The following is an 18,465-nucleotide window of genomic DNA, read 5'->3' as shown; positions in this document are numbered from 1 at the left end:
TATGAGTGCAAACAAACTTGATTTTGTAAAAAATAGTAAGCAAAACATTTCTTCTCTCCCTGCGCTGTCATCTCGTCTTTCAAAATGTTTCAGGAGTCGAAGTGTCAAAGCAAACCTTGCTCTGAGCGCCCTGCTAGGTAGCTGAATGCAGAACTCGACCTTTAACCCTTACCAGCCGTCCTATTTGTGTGCAAGGCTTTCCATGCGGCTTTTCCAAATCAAAGCAACTATGAAGAATCACTGCTGAAAGGCAGTCCTGTTCATTCATGTTTGCCAGTAATTTAGAGGTACTCTTAATAACTTCTGCTGTGTTTTTGTATTTAGTTTCATTTGTGTGCAGTGTGTGGTGTGCTTTTCTTGCAGTATAGAGGTCAGTTATTTTTGTTATACTTAAATGTGTGCATTTACTGAAGCCTGAGATCAGCTTGAAAACTGCTCTGAGTGGCAGAACTGCTTTTAAACAGTGAATTTTGCCTAATTTAGAGTTTGGTGTTTCGGGCACTTAAAAATGAATAACCTACAATGTTTTGGCATATTACTCATCCCCAAAGTGTCTTCTACATATCCCAGAGATGGAGGGGGATCAGAAATATATAAGGTACACCCTTGTAAAAATGAGTTTTGTACGCCTGGGTAAAGTAACATTTCACATTTCAGTTCCCTCCATTGTGGTACAGCACAGCTTAAATTCTACTTTGATGCTAGGAGTTCACAGTATGATAATTAGGCATTATAGAGATTAAAAAACTAATTTAGTGCACTTATTTTTAATAACTTTTTTCATATAATCAAAATTCCCCTTTTTAATTTTTATTTTTTGTTAACACCACCAACCCTTTTGATGGTTCCACATACAAAATGCAAGCTTCATTCCTTTCCTATCATATTTATACGCATTCATTTATAACCCTAAGCACAGAAGCCTTACCTGAAACATGAAAATTCGGCGCCACTTTTTAAAGGACAGTTATTTAACATCAAAACCACGGATGTGCTTATGAAAAAAGGCATTAAGGAAATCCCTACTTTAATTTTTCTCCGATATCCTAAATAAAGAAACTGATTTTTGTAACTTTAAAAAGTTAGTCTGTAATGCAGGCTTTTATTCCAGGTTTACACTAACTTAAAATCTAGTTGACTCAACAGTTTCCTTGTGGCTTGCGGTCAGGAATAGCCATGTGCTATTGACGCAGCTGTTGCTGTGACCAGCAGGCGTCAAATCCTCATGCTTTTCAAGCCAGCACAAACGTATCGTTCTGTACTGTGTGTTTAGTTCAGCAACAACCAACTCACTCATATGATGTGAATGCCTTTTAATGTCTACTACAATGTATTTAAGGAAAACGCTGTAACATTTTGAATTTTAGTCATAATTATTACAAAGTACACAATTTCGTTTTTGAGGCCTATTTTAATCCTATTGAATGTGAATTTTAATTTTATCTTTAGCACTGTGGCAGTTTGCACATATGTATAGTTTCGTACTTTGTCAATTTTAACCGTAGCGTGCAGCTATTTAGCATGTTACATCACTCATTTCTGGATTTTTTATTTAATATGCAATTAATTAAATGACATTTTGCACAACACAATGATGACAAAAAAACAAACACATTGAGCTCATTCCAGACATTTACAGAAGGGGGTCATACACTCAGAACACACAATACAGCGCACTTAAGGCTATCCATTCTTATACAAAAAGCGCAATTGCTATTTACTAACACAAGTACGACCGATGTCAAACCACATAGACATTTAAACAAACGATTAACCCACAAATCAACACTTAGGACAGAAACTAAAGACAGCCCGCAGACTGTACTTAAACCAAACCATTTGTAAATACTAATTGTAAGTCATATTTACAAGAAAAGCTTCTCAAAAGTAGCCCAAAAGACTGCACAAAAACCAGCCCAAACACCGTTCCATGTTCAAGAAGCCAAAATACACCAAATTCGCTAGTTTTGCCTGGTAGAACACTCAATAAGCGCTCTGCATATCACTACTCATAAAAGTTTAAAGTGCAAAAATCAGGATCTTTTTTTATGTACATATTTAATCCCATGGGGTACGTAGTCACCAAGGAAGAAATACGTTTTTATACCTAAACCTATTTAAGTATCCCCTCTAGGGGAGCTGACTGATTCCATTATAGTTCCATAATGGTACCTACAAAAAAAGCAACACATACCAAAAATATTGCAGCATATGCAATATTATACGTAAAGTAGCACTTAAGTTACGGTGTGCCGTTCAAATTTTATAAAAAGTAGAGAAAAATCTCCTCATTACCTGTCTATATAAATTGCAATTCATATATATATCCAAATTTCAAATATTGGCCAATTTCCATATAATTCCAAAACCAAAAAGCGTTGCAACAAAACGACCTTACCAAACACAAATCTCCAACCTCTTACTGCCACGTTCTGAGTGACCTAACAGTCGTTTTAGAATACTCACTCCAAAAGGGTTCTCAGGAGCATCTACCTCCAGGAGCGCCAGATCAGGGAAGACCAGAAATATACTGGGATGCAGAGACAAAGAATCTCAGTTTGCAGGGTACCTCCTTACTAGAGTCCCGTCCTGTCCTCCTCAGTACATTCCGGTCTCCTGTCAAGACCACTCCCTTGGATAGTCACTTCTCTGATGAGGTCCACGTTTCGGGCGCCATTTGATGAAATGTAAACCTCTTAAGGGGTTAACGGATACACCTGGTTCTTTTAACCAACAAAGAAGATTGGCACAGAAGCTGTAATATAAAAATAATGCATTTATTTACCTCAGATGAGGGAGATTGCGTCACACAGTATACCCTCAGGCCACTGTAGGAAGCATTCTAAGGAATACAGAGAACAGGGTTCTTATATATGCATAGGTCACATAGTCAGCATAAAACCAAGGGGAGGTCCTGGCATATTCAAGAATACTTACTGACTAATATGGCTATACAACATTTTCTTGCTCAACAAAGAGGGAGGAGAGATATTTCTCCTTACATCAGCAAGAATAGCCTGACAGTTCTATACTAGGAGCAGGTGCATTCTACCAGCTAGGCCTTTCTGAGCATGTGCAAGGCTCTGGAAGCGGCAAAAAAAACATGGCAAGTACATGGCTAACTAAGATGGCTGCTAAGTACAAAATGGCTTTCAGCTCATGCTAACAGATTCCTGCTAGGTCCATTTTGGAAAACCATCAGGAGCCTGCCAGCTCGCTGATTATATCTACGGTCGGTGGGGTTTCCGCATGATCGGTAAATCTGGGACCCTCATATCGACACAGATGCACACAGCGTCTAGTTGTTTGGGCTTCTTCATACACCATGCTGGGGGATACCCAAGGCTCGACTTCCACCTTGAGTCAGAGAGGGAAAGCAATTCTTCGATGCCTGAGGGCTATCAGGGAAACCGACTTGCCAATGTGCGGATGGATGGCTGGACCTTGCTAACACCCGATCCCCTCGAACAGCGGCACTTAGTTCTGCAACAGGCAGTCCAGATCATGTGTGTGGATGTCAAATGCAAATTGTATGAGGTTGAGGTCTTGAGCCGTGGGACAGCTGAGCAGGAATCCGGATCCCTCTTGTGAGACGTAGACTTTTGGCTCTCTGATGTGTAGAGTGGTGAGGTAGATCTCCCGAAATACACCACAAATTCTCAATGGGGAGCGGTAAACAAAAGCATAGACTTGTACGCTGGTGTTTTGAAATGCTGGTGGTTTGGGTAGGCTGTGGTAAATGTTCGCGGCCATGAGATTGATTGTGGCTCCCATGTCGATGAGAGCTGCGATGGGATGGTCTTGTACACAAATTTTGCATATTGGGGTTGAAGGTATCTAGCATTCTCACCACAAGGACTGCTACTTCATCTTCATCCATGTCGATGCCTGACATGTCTTCTAGTTGTGACTATTGTCCACACTGTTTTCTGCAGGCCTCTGAATCTTTGTCCTTGCTTTGGAAAAGTGGTGACCGCAGAGTCGCACGTGCAGATGGTGTGGTGGCCCTTACCCCCACACAGAACATGCCAGGTTAATGGCAAAACATGCAGTGCGTGTGGCAAGCAAAACCACTTTTCCAAAGTCTGCTGCTCGTCGCAAGGACAAAGATTCAGAGGTCTGCAGAAAAAGGTGCTCACAATAGAGTCACAACCGGAAGAAATGTCAGACATCGACCTCTAGATCAGCAGAGCGGGCAAAGATGTGGTAAAACTGGCGGCTCTAAGAAAGGGGAATGCACTGCTCGCGCTGTCAGGCGCTTGTCAGTGGTGGCAGCAGGCGGTGCTGTCGGCAGGCCTTGACGAAGCCCTGGCGGAGTTGCTCTACATGGAGCTCCACGGAGTTGGGCAAAAACTCTGTGGAGCTCCACTGGGCGCCTCCACCCCCTCAATAAATATTTTAAAAATAAAAATTAAGGTAAAAAATAAACTTACCTTTATTGCGGCGACTCCGGGCTGCCCTCCTCCTTCTCGCCGTGGTCTCTTCTGGAAACTAAAACCCCTATGTCAAGGGTAAGGCTGCACACGCAGTCCTACCATAATGTACGTCTGACATAGGGGATTCTGCAGGAGAGACCACAGCAAGGAGGAGGAGGGCAGCCCGGAGACGCTGCGATAAAGGGAAGTGTGTTTTTTACCATTTTTGTTTGTTTTAAAATATTTATTGAGGGGCGGTGGAGGCGGGGAGGGCCCCGGGCTGAACTCTGCTCCACTGTAGAGTCAGAGTTTTGCATAAACTTCGCGTTCTCAGCAAAACGCAGAGTATACAAAAATCCGCAAGCTCAACCAGCGGAGCGTAGTTCTCTTCCCACGGTTAGCCTCGACCTCGACATCCAGTGAGCAACAGAGGCAGCAGGAGGCAGCAGTGAGCTGGGGCCTTATGGTTGCCGCTGAGTCTGGGGAGGGTCGGGCACACTGGGGGTCCAGTGGCTTTCCTCGTTCCCAATGTGGTGATGGAGAAGAGGCCCCCAACATGCAGTAAAGTAACAGACATGACTCTCCTGCTTCATAGTGGTTTCTGACCAGTAGCGGCTCATGGAGAGAGTACTGCGGGGAGGGGGAGGGGCAGGTGGCAGTGAACTCTGGCATACAGCTGAACGGAGGTACGTACATAAATAAATAAAACAAATTACATTGAGCATGCTGCAATGGCGATGCAGAGTGCGCAATGTAATTCATTTTATTTATGTACTTCCCTCAGTTCGGCCGTATGCCGGAGTTTACTACTCCCTGCCCCTCCCCCACACGCCTCACCAGCCCGCAGCACTCCCTCCAGGAGCAGCTACTGTTTCTGACTAACCACACCTGTAATCCGGGCTCTTTATTACTTTCATTACTGGCATACGCCAGGTCCTACCACTGTGTTACGCATGCAGGGGTTGGCTGTAGTTTTTACTGCGCAATCCAAGACAATGAACTCAGCGACAGTCGTGGGCACCCCAAATTCATTAGAAGTAAGGAATTCAAGATGCACATTGTGTTATTAATAGGTAAGCACAGAGAAGGCCATACAACAAGGATGACTCCCAAAGTCTCTAAGTAAACAGATGTCAGCCAGAGACAAAGCAACGAGACAGGCACTACAGTGTACCGAACGCTGTCAGTGACTCACTACAGCGCCCGGTGTGCCCATCACTCCCATTTATTTTTAACGATTGAACGAGAAGAGTTTTATGCCACCGACATCTGTGGGAGCGCACGGATATAAATAAACTGTTGGTTAATGTATTTGGGCGTAATGAGGAAGTAGCTAGTGTAGGGTTGTGGGCCTTAGCCCTCATGCAGCTGTAAACGCAAGACAGACACTGGCAGGTTGAGTACTAAAACTGTCCCAGGGCAAATGCGTCCGGCCCTATTAGCAGGCACCAGGTCCCTTGTGACGCCTGTGTTGGATGGATGTGGGGTGAGTGGGAGACCAGTCCTCAGGGAGTCGTTGGATACAGTGACATTTCCAGCAGGAAACCACATCTAGGTCTTGAGCCAATGTCCTCACAGAGGTCTCTGATCTTAGAGAAAATGAAGTGAAGGTCTTTCGGCAGAGATAAAACAAGATTATTGGACGGGCCATGCCCTCACGTGATGTAAAGGAGTAGAACACTTTAAAGAGATCACAAGTTGGATTGGAAGAAGGCTGGTAAGGAATGAAGGGCGCTTTAGGGTCATGTAAGCAGGATTTATTGTGATATGTCAGTTTATTAATACAGCCTACAGTAATCTCACCATCATCTTTTCTCTGTCAAATTGAAAGACGTGATTTTCTATGCTCCGGGGCGAACCAACTGTTGGAATATTTTCCAGGTGAGGAAGCAACTTGTCTTCTGTTCTTTGGGGAAAATCATTCACCAAATGAGCAAGTCTGTCATTAAGATTTTGGAGAGGACTTGGGACATCCTCACTCCCACGCAGAGGAAACTAGAGAGGTTCTCTATGGCAGTTCTAATATCAAACTTCTTATAACTGACATTCCGTGGGGACATAATGCCCAGATTACTCCGATTTCTAGGCTACTACCTCACAGAAGTTAAGTAGAGTGGTCAAACCAGGTGAGGCAAAAGGTCAAACAAGTGTCAATAGTCCCCTTACGTCCAAAAATAAGATACATTTTGTGGACTGCAGCGTGAGTGGGGGAAGAGATAATCTGACTGAGTCCTAAAATGAAAATGTCGTTGGCCATAAGATGGCATTAGTTGATGGTTCAGAATGAAAATGAAAGCCAGCCATAACAGTGATGAGAGAAGAAAAAAAATCTAGTTCTCCGTCAAAATGTAAAACTTATCTGGTCACTCCAACTCCGTTGGCTGCCTCTGCATCTAGAAGCTGTTATCAGAAAACAAATGCCCAGATCTTGTAAGAAGAGAGAAAGACTTTTCAGGCAATATGGATTGTGCAGGAGATTGTAGTTCACATGAAATGGTGTAGTGCTAATCTGAAAGTAGCCACATTCCCTAGCTTACCAACCTTAGCGTTGCTGAAAATGTTATAGCCTTTTTGAAAACCCATAAACCATACTGAGATCCTAGTATTATTGCATTAGGACACAAGAGATACTTAGAAAAGCGTAATCCTTTTCTGAGGCAGCCCACTGCATTTAGAACTCTTTTACCGAAGACCATGAATGTTTAACACCATCGATGCTGCCATATATTCCCGTCCTGCGCTGCATTTTTCAAAATCCCATGTTATGTGACAAGGTCAACTCTTCATAAGCACAGCGCAGGTAAAACCCATGACGAGTTGACCTTGTCACAAGCATGGAAGTGGTTAATAAGCCTACTACTACTGAAAAACTGAAAATGCACCTGTCATTTATGACTAGTATGAACTTCTTGTAGGCTTTTATCTTTTGCTTTTTCCTGAGTTTACATCGGTTATCACCTTTGCCTCTATATTCCCCTTTAGTTGTTCTTGCCATGCATTTTTATATATGCCCCTCTCAAAAAGTACACTCTTCAATTAAATACTTAACCTCACCTTCTCACATATTTCAGTTGTAGGTAACTGTAGGAAAGTAGGATCTGCTTTCATAGTTATGCCCACGTTTTGCTGGTGGTATTCGGTTTTGTGACTAGCCTGACATATCCTGCTAATCAGGACCCCAGTCACTCTGCTTTCTCCCTAAATTTGACAGTGATAAGTACGTTGGTACCTTCCCAATTGGCTACTGGTGTGCCCATGCAAGTCCCTGGTATATGGTACTAAGGTAAGGTCCCTGGTATATGGTACTAAGATACCCAGGGCATAGGTACACCAGGGGGTAATCTACCATTACTTCGCAGCCACTACTACCACTTACCATTACTACGCATTTTCAACTTAGCAGAATCTTTTACTTCACATACTTGAAGTTTGCTAAGTAACAGTATATGCGAAGTAGAAGCATGCAAAGTCAATTGCTTTGCTGACTGTTCAAATTGTTGTTTGGAAAAGGCTGCGCTTCCATTTCCAAACAATGACGTGCAGCTCTGACGACGCCTGAAGCGGGAGAAGAGAGGAAGCACCATGAAGCGAGGGACCACGAGGAGAGAGAAGTGGGCCAGTGTAGCTTAGGGAGTTGTCTTTTAGGTTTTAGGGTTGTGTTAATGTAGTGTATTTGGGTTTCGGGTAGTTGTCGTGCAGGGGGTTGTCTTTTAGGTTTTAGGGTTGTGTAGAGTAGTGTATTTGGGTTTAGTGTTGTGGTGCAGGGGGTTGTCTTTTAGGTTTCAGGGTTGTGTTTATGTAGAGTAGAGTAGTGTATTCGGGTTTAGGGTAGTGTTTTGAGTAGTGTAGGGTAGTGTTTTAGGATAGTGTAGTGGTTTTTGGGTAGTGTAGGGTAATGTAGTGTATGAGGGTAAGGGTAAAAGTAAAAAATGTATAGAAGTTGTATACTTAGTAATATACTACAAAGTAAATGCATATTTAGTACTTGTAAATGAATTTCCGAACTAAAAACATGCGCAGTTAAATCTTGCGAAGTAATAGTATTTGCAAGCATTGAAAATGCAATAGGTCTTGCCTTTGATTAAATTAAAGCCATTTGCTTTGCTAATGATATTGTATTGCAACGCAAATGGCTTTAACTTAATGAAAGGCGAGACCTATTGCATTTGTAATGCTTGTTCTTTCTTGTTCTGGGTCCAACTCGATTAGGTATAATATGTGCTGGTGGGCCCCACCTGCCAGCAACAGCTCAAATTAGGCACTGTAAATGGGCAAATTCTACAACCCAGCAGAACTAAGAAAACAATGTTCCACACAGACCCAGAGCGCAATCTAGCAGTTCACTATACAAAATATTCCAGGACTAAACAATATATAATCCTACTCCAGCCTTACTCATGACCATCCAACACACCGTAATAACAATAGGAAACACTACACATTAGAATATCAACAGAACAAACGTCAACAAGAATGCCAGGAACGTAAAGGGCACACAGATTGTGAAAGTACCTGGGAACCATAAGATTGTTCATAGCTGCCAAGGTTTCAGATTGTTATGTGTGACATTTTCAACACTTTAGTGTAATTATGAGTGACATTTCAATGACTACGAGTGACACTTACATAAGGTAGACATACACCCGGGTTGGGCAGAGGTACAGGCTGAAGCAGGAAAATACCAGAGCTGCGCTGCCAGAGCCTAGTTGGGCACATTGATATGTTGCCAGCAGGATCGACAAAAAAGTCAATTATCAGCAGCCTTGCAGCCCGCCTGCATACTGTGAAATCACGTGACAACACAGATTATGATCAACTAGTTTAAACCAGGAGACTTAGGCTCACTGTGACTCCGGAAGGATGATCAGACAGAGCAACCATGCAGATCGATGCAGCATGCTATTAATTTTTTCAGATCATGATGACTCATGAGTTAGTATTAAAGAGACTCTTCCCCGGTCGTCGACGGCACTGCTGCTGAACGAATCGATGCACTCTGCAGCCTTCTTCTCAATCCCCCAGACAACTGACTCACTCGTCCCGGCCCCAGGCGCCGCTGCCCAGCCGCAGTAGTAGTTTGCACCGCCGGCCACCCTGACCAATCACAAAGCCACCTTGTCTAAAATTGGCATGTAGGAATTTTCACAGCCTGATACTCATCAATGCAGTCTGTACGCCAATAACGGTCCCTCTTTGAAACCTTCACTATGTATAATTGGATCTCCCTGTCCCCAGAGTATGTTTTTTTTATTTTTTATTGTTACTCTTTCCCAGTTCTGACTGACTTACTGTTCCTCCGGACGTGACGGCTACACTGTCACATCCGGATATTAATCCCGACCCCATGGTGTGCCAGTGTGACTGACAGCAGTAGCATAGACTGCTGAGAGGGCAGCCCCCCACCCCACACTAATTGGCAGTAGTAGTGAGTGAGTTGAGACTGTCTGTCAATTTAAGCCGTATATGCACGCTTACGGAGGGACAAAGATGGCGTTGGGCTGACCACATGCACGTGCATTTGCAGGCGTATAAGGACAGACCGACGCCATCTTTGTCCCTCTGTACACGTACACATGTTGAATTGATTACATAAAGCCCTTGCATGGCAAGATCACCGCTGTGCCCTGCTTTCACCAGGCGAGACCTAAAAACGTGAGAAATAATGGTCTACTAAGTAACATCATATATTCCTCCCGCACTGCAGCCTGAGGAACTCCTACAATCCTACCATCATCCAGCAACAATTAGCAAGAAGAGCAAATGTTAGAGAAAGCCATCTTCTACCCCAATTAGTGTATGTTTGGATGAACCAGAATGCATTACAGTGGAAAATCAGCATAGTAGAAGATCTTCACCTCACGGGGATCAAAGCAGTAAATGGCACCACAGGCAGTCCAGTGAAGCTGAAAAGAGAGCGGCACAATGAGTCCCATGTCAAACCATGCTCCCCGGGCTACAAACAGAGGGGACACTAAGAGTGCCATGGGGGGCTAACTAGTTACCAATATGGGCTGTGGTAGTTGAATGCCACAGAGTCAGACTGTGCTCACCCGCAGTGGTGTGTATTAAGTCCCCGGAGTCTGCAAAACAGAAAGTAGCTACGGGAAGAGAGCCCACATAAATTGAGAAGTCAGTACGAAACACCAACCGGTAGGCCCCGCATTATCAAGATGGCCGCTTGATAGGAGCTCTAGTCCGGAGCTCCTAGTGCTTGGGATCCCTCCCGTGGAATTATCCCTGATAGAACGCATCCGCTTCGGCGAGGAAACAAGTACTGGATTGCAAACAAGTAACCAGATTAAATACAAGTAACTGGAGGCTAAAAGTAACTGGATTATCGATGTAAAGCTCGTACCTGTGACATTGAATGCTCGGACCCCTGCAGCCTCAGCGGAACGTCGGCGGAGCCCAGGACGGCTGGAGTTGAGCTGTTCCCTGCCACCGGAGTCTCCAGCCAGCCTGAAGTAACCATCGCCTCCACCGGACTAGGGGGGCATGAACCTGGGACCGGATCGCTGCTGTTGACGCCTGGGAGGCTCCTGACGGTCGACTGAACCCACGACCCGCGTGGGTGTGGAGGTGCTCTGCCTGCCTGCATTCTCCTCCGCCTGCATTTGGCCGCCTACACTCCCCGCCTGCATTGGGAGCAGGGCTGCTCCCTGCCACCGGAGGTGTCCGACCAGCCTGAGGTCAACATCGCTTGCGCCGACTGGGGGGTCCTGAACCTGGACCCGGATCACTGCTGCGGACGCCTGGGAGGCTCCTGACGGACGACGGAGCCCACTGCCCGCGTGGGTGGGGAGGTGCCCTGCCTGCCTCCGTTCTCCGCCTGCATTTGGCCCCCACCCTGCCCGGGGACCCGTGCTGGATCGTGGCGGAAAGGCCTGTCGTCGCGGTTCCGGGGGGTCGGTGTGCCTGTCTGGGCGTGCCTGGACCAGCGTGTCCCGGCGATCTGGGTGGCTGTCTTCTCGTTCCGGGGGCTGGATCCCTCGCACCCCGGGGGCTCACGGAGAGGTGGCGCCCTGCTGCAGCGGAGCTCATAAAGAGTGATCTCCGCACTGACGCAAGCCTCTTCACCACACCCAACTGCATAACACCCACCGAACCAAAAAACAATGCTACATGGTCTTCCTTTGACACCTACTCTGAAGAAGAAATAGGCAAACTGCTCAGTACCTTGAAACCCCCCAATCACCTTACGAATCCCCTCCCCGCTAACGCTGTCAAAGATTTCACCCCATTGCTCCTTCCACTCTGGACTAAAATTATCAACAGCTCGCTCCAACAAGGAACCATCCCTGACTCCCTCAAAGTTGGAAAAGTCACACCTTTACTAAAGAAACCTATGGTCTACCCATCTGACCTAAACAACTACCGTCCCATTACCAATACTCCCACTCTCGCCAAACTATTGGAAAAATGCCCGCAACTACAACTGACTAAACACATTGATCAGTTTGATCTCCTCAACACTCATCAATCAGGCTTCCGAGCAGGACACAGTACTGAAAGTGCTATGACTCACATAATTGACGACGCCCTTCAAATCCTAGATCAAAATGATACCTGCCTCCTCATCCTTCTTGATCTCTCTTCAGCATTCGACACTGTTAAACATGAGAATTTACTCGAACTTTTGAACACAAGAATGGGTATATCTGGGACTGTTCTCAAGTGGTTCACCTCCTTTTTACACAACAGGTCGCAGAAATTCAAGAGTAACAACCTGATGTCCTCGCCAATACCTGTTTCGTTAGGCATCCCCCAAGGATCCTCCCTATCACCAACTTTGTTGAACCTAGTTATGGAACGTCTCACCACCTTGTGTACGCAGATGACACCCAACTATATCTCAAATTACAATCCCCCAATGACATCTTACTCCTGAACTCAACGATCAGAAGCACCCAATCCTGGCTTGCCGATAACCATCTCAAACTCAATGCTCTGAAAACAGAGTTCCTTCTGATCTCACCTCCCGCGAAGATCTCTACCACTCAAACCTGGCTTAAACAGCTAACTGCACTCAATGTCCAAACCACCATAGTAGATTCAGCAAAATCTCTAGGCATAACTCTGGACTCCAATCTCAACATGCAGCATCATATCAGCAAGGCTACTAAGGGAGCGAACTTCCAAATCAATACCCTGAGGAAACTTAAACCCTTCCTGCCAGCCAAAGACTTCCAAACTGCAGTACAAGCACTAGTAATCCCGCGAATTGAATACGGCAGCATCGCCCTCTGCGGTCTTCCGTTAACCACTACTGCACCCCTAAGAGCTTCTCTAAACGCTGCATCGAGACTCATCACTGGGTCAAAAAAACACTCGCATATCTCCCCTGACTTGAAATCCTTGAACTGGCTGCCTTTGGAAGCCAGAATACATCTGAAAATCGCCTGCATGACACACAAGGCTGTACACCTGAGCTCTCCCGGATACCTCACACAGAAGCTGTCAATCTCTGGCGGCTCTAGAAACACTAGAGGCACAAACAATCTTCTGCTAAAACCTAGAAGATTCTGGAAGGAAAAAACATATTAACGCTCTTTCTCAGGAATGGCACCCAGGATCTGGAACTCACTCCCTCCTGAAACCAGGCTCATCTCCTCCATCACACTTTTTAAGAAAGAAGTAAAAGCTATTCTCATGGCCAAATACACTTGACCTATCAACGTGATCCGTAAAGACTCTGCACCGTTCCCTACGACTATGTGTTTTACTTGTATTATTGACTTACCTGACTATCTATGCAAACTTCTATCTGTAATACTTGCATTATTGATGTACCTGTTTTACTTTACTCCCTAATAACCTGCTTTTCACTCTCTTGTTGGTATTCCCTGCTTTGTAAAGCGCTCTGATATCTGCAAAGATCTTGTTCGCGCTATATAAAACTTTCAAAACAAATAATTAAATAAGTGTAGCAGTGACCTTGAGCGTGCCGTGCTGCCGTGGGGCACACACGTGAGGGGCAAGAGATGACTGGGAGAACTGAGAATATCTCAACGAGGTGTGCACCTGTACTCAAGTCAGGTGGCATACCAGTGCCTCACGCAAAATAGCTGTCTTGGCAGGGGTGTTGAATTCCTATACCCCAACGCCCAGGACATATTGTTTGGAGTCAAGGGCAACAAGTTTTAATGTGTATTTTGTCCTTGGAACAAGTAAGCCTAACCCCTTACAGCAAAAACTCTTTGGCGGTCAGTTTACAGTAACTGTTAGATTTGAGGGTCTCTATTTGGCACAGTTAGGTACTTGTGACAAATAGGGACCCTTGCCTCTAGTCCGGTTAAGGGGGTACATTCCTAAAATAAACCCCGCTCACCCCCTTGGTAGCTTGGCACGAGCAGACAGGCTACTCTCAGAGGCATATTATAAAGTATTTGTGAACACATACAGTAATCAAGTGACAACACTACAGATGGACACCACACAAGTTGTATATTAAAATTGAGTATTCTTTATATAGATTTAACACACAACCACAAACGACAAAAATCCACAATACTGTACTTAAAATGGTAGGTTAAGCTTAGTTCTCTTTAGTTCTTAAATTGCGACACTGAATCAATGTACCTTACGATGCGTCACGCTTCCACAACGAAAGTGTTGCAGAGATGGACAATGCGGTAAAGATCCAGTGCAAAGAAATAAAAACGTGAAGTTCTTCCTGATGCGGCACGCTTCTCCGATAGCTGCAGCGGCAAAACCCTTGTTCCAAGATGTGACAACAGCTCCTTTGGCGGTGACACACTTCTCCGACAATGCGAGACGCTTCCGATCAATGCGACAACTGCAGAGGTGACACCCTTGTTCCGTGATGCAACAACCACAGCTCAGACGGTAGCACGCTTCTCCGTGGATGCGATGCGCTTTTCTTAATGCGGTGCAATGTGACAGCTACAGCGGCGACATCCACGATGCGACAGCAGCGGCTGCGGCACGCTTCTTCCACGTTGCGAGACACTTCTCGATGCGGAGCAATGCAACAGCTATAGAGGCGACAACCACGATGCGACGGCAGCGGCTGCGACATGCTTCTTTGGGGTTGCGGGACGTTTTCTTGAGATGCGGTGCATTGCGACAGCGGCGACATCCACTATGCGAAGGCTGCGACAGCGTCACGCTTCTCCCTCAAGTCCCGCTACTAGCTCTTTGCAACACGCAGTTCCTCAGAAGGCCCAAAACAGCAGCAGGGACTTCCAAAGAACTCTTGGAGAACTGGGGGTTGAAGTCTGTTGTCCTGGAGACTACAGCAGGAGGCAAGCTCTTCTCTAAAGCCCTTGGAGATCCTTACAAGTTGAATAAAGCACACAAAGTCATTTCACCTTTCTTTGGCAGTCAGGCAACAACTGCAGACCAATCCCCCAAGCAGCACTTCAGCTTAGGGTTAATCTCTCCTCCGTTTCTTCAGGTTCCTCTCCTCAGCAAAGGTTTTTTCATGTTGTTCAAAAGTGATCTAAATTCTTGGGATCAAGGTCCCAATACTTATACCCCAAAATCCTTTGTCCTCTGAGGGTAGAGGGGGCTTTGCCTAGTCCAAACCAGTACTGGAGCACGCTGTTTACATGACTCCTCCTTTCACAGTGCAGGGCAGAAACATCAGACGCCCCACAGGCGGTGGAGTCAGCGTTGTGGAGGTGAAGCACAGCCCTGGAGCACTCTGTTGACATGACTCCTCTCCTTTCACAGTGCAAGGCAGAGACATCAGACGCACCACAGGGGGTGGAGCCAGCTTGTGGAGGTAAGGGTCAGCCCTATTCAGGTCCCAGGTGCAGCTCCTCCCTCATCTAGATGCGGATCTCTCTATTCACTACTGGGCTGACTCACCTTGTCTCCTGAAATCCCTCAGCCCCTGTCACTCAAACTCCAGACAAGGAATACAAAACCTAGTTGAGGCAGGCTTGGATGGTTAAACAAGAAAATACCTACTTTCTAAAAGTGGTATTTTCAAACACAGAATGTTAAAACCAACTTTAAAAAAAGATGTATTTTATCATTCAGAGTTCCTAGTTCCCTGAGTCAGTTAGGATTATAAAATGTAATAATCAAACGGCCCATTCTGGCCTATGGGGAATAGCTAGCCTTGCAATAGTGAAAAACAAAAATGGCTGTAATTCACTATTAGGACATGCCACACACATCAGGGCTTGTCCTACCTTATACTTACAATGCACCCTGCCCTTGGGCCTACCATAGGGGTGTCTGACCTGAAGAAAAGCGAAGGTTTATGGACTGGCTAGTGGGTGCACTTGCCCAGTCAACATGGCAGTACCAGACTGCACACAGGCTCTGCAATGGAAGACCTGAGACACACGTTTACAGGCTGCTTTGTGGGTGGCACAACCAGTGCTGCAAGCACACTAGCAGCATTTGGTTTACAAGTCCTGGGCACACTCAGTGCACTGTACTAGGGTCTGACAGTAAATCAAATAGGCCAATCATGGAGTCACTAATCCATACATCAATTTACAATAGGGAGAGCATTTGCACTTTAGCACTGATCAGCAGTGGTAAAGTGCCTAAAGTCATAAAACTAACAAAAACAGGTCAGACAAACTACAGGAGGCAAAATGTTCAGGGATGACCCTGCAAAATGGTCCAAGTCTAACACAACCCCCTTCCAGCCAAAATGCAGGGTAGACTAATCACTACCTTGATGGGCTTTTCTGCTTTGGGCGATAGAACATGGACCTGGCACCCAACAGCAGGGGCATATTCCAGTTCTATGCCAATCTGAACCCATTTCACTTTCTCTGTCCATACTCTCAGGGTCCACCAAGCTAACCCATGGGGAACCCTTCTCCTCACCTGTGGACACCATCTGTGCAGCACCTAACCTTAGCTTGCTCACAGGTGTGTCCCGACAGACAGACAGCAAGATACAGTGGCCGCTGACAGTAGTCAGGGATGAGAGCCAGGCTTTATGCCTCTCAGGGCTCTCAAACCTCTGTGGCGTCAGAGCGGGGGGCAGTAGCCCAGGGTGCTTGGCACCCTTTGTCCACTCTCCCTCCAGTCAGGTCAAGTATTACATCCTGACACTGACACACCAGCCCGAGGCCTGTACCTGGCGGATGGACAGGAGACTGGGGTGGGCTCTCCCACACCCGGTCCTCCTCCATGGGACTCTGTACCCTCTCACCTAGAGCGGTACCCCTTCCAGAATTGTCAGGGAGCCTGTAGCAGGTGTCCTGCACATGTCGTCTATCAGTTCAGGGGTCCTATCCTGCAACTGGGCTTCCAGGTCAGGGGGGACACCCTGAACCTGGCCCTCAAAACTAGGGCCTAAACTCTGCAGTTGAACCAGGGTCAGAGGCGAGAACTCCCTCCCTCTAAACCCCCTTCCAGAGTGCTGTACACCAATAAACTACATTGATCAGGACACTGATCACAGTTGCCCCTTTCTCTAGGTCAAACAACACCTGAACCTGCCTTCCCAGCCCAGGAGTCAACCCCTGTGCTTGAACACTAGCCCGGTGTACCAGGACTTCATTGAGAGCACATATGCCCCCCCGAGGGTAACGCATACCTCATTTGTTGTGTGATAGTCTGCCTGGCGCAGATCTCCCAACACCTGTCCATCTGACAGTGCGAGAAGATCCCACAGGACAGAAGTGGTGTCACCGTGGTCATTCACTGGTGATGCAGCCCTTCTGGCTGGCCCCTGACCCACTGGTTCTTCCACTGGGGACTCTTTCCCCCTCTCAGTCTGGACTTCTGCACCCTCCACTTAGGAGTGGCACTGCCAGACACCAGAACTGGTGGAGGCCTGCTTACAGACCCTCCCCGTTCCCTAGACACTAGGGGATCCCCCTCAACAGGTGGCCCATCAGGACAGCCAAGGATTTGGGGTAGTGCGTAATGTCACTTTTCACTACCATATCCCGTATGGATCTGCCCTTCCTGTAGGTTATCAAGGGTCTGTTGGAAATGTCTTTGCCGATCACACTATCAGCAGTGAGAACATTCCAATTCTGGGATATGACTATACACTATTTAGAGGCACGTATTTTCTTTATCTTGGAAATGTTTGCAAACTGGCGCTACAGCGTATTGTTTACCTTATTATTTTGCAAAACAATTTGGGCAGCCTGCTGGACCTTAACAATGTAATTTGATTCTAATTTTACATTGTTTTCATAGCTTTCTCGGCTAGCGATTTGCACCGCATGTGGAAGTCCCATTTCTATGTTTTTCACTTGAACTGTTTATTAATGTTTGAAACTGACACACAACCTAACGTGATCAAGGCTGTCCGCAGCCGAAACATGTTGTTAGGTGAATAAACACCCTTGGAGTTGCAGTGGAGTCGCATTGTTTTGTGGTCTGAGAGCACTGTCACTTTGGAACTTTTGAAATATATATATATATATATATATATATAAAAATACATATATATATATAAAAACATGCAATAGCAGCCAAATAACATCAGAGCTGAAATATGCTGTGAAGAATTTCCACCATACATGAATAATAAGCATTAGAAACATGAGAAACACCACCAAAGATTGTTTAGAAACTGTTTTAATGCTCAGAAAGCAGTAGAAATTCTCATAACTCACTGAAACCATAGAAAGCTCCCAGGCTGCATTGCAATCACACAGTCTAAAAAGACTGAAAAGCTAACCTGTAGCTGTATACAAAAAACTGACACCGTGCCTTTAAGGCACCCCTGACCCCCTGTATCCCATCATGCCTCAGGGGTGACAGTTAGGTCAGTTGTTCTTTTCGGAGACTGAAAACAAACCCAGTAACAAATAGGTTAACAATATCTCCTTATTAAAGATTATCCTTTGCCCGGGGAGGCAGGAGGGTTGCTTATGACTTTGATGAGGATACCCCTGGAAGAGAACTAGGATTACAGGTAAGTAACTAATCCTTCTCTTCTAGGGGATCCTCATCAATAGTCATAAGCATTAGAATAGAATAGCAAGCCTCTCCTCTTCCCTGCGAGAAAAGGAATGATAAGACAGTAATCTCATCAACAAGTCTGAGTAGACTATAGACTACCCAAACAGATTCCTCAAGGAGGCTTGCCCTACTT

This window comes from Lissotriton vulgaris, unplaced genomic scaffold, assembly GCF_964263255.1.
Source record: "Lissotriton vulgaris unplaced genomic scaffold, aLisVul1.2 SCAFFOLD_1945, whole genome shotgun sequence".
In the NCBI taxonomy this organism is placed as follows: Eukaryota; Metazoa; Chordata; class Amphibia; order Caudata; family Salamandridae; genus Lissotriton; species Lissotriton vulgaris.
This window is presented reverse-complemented; position numbering follows the sequence as displayed.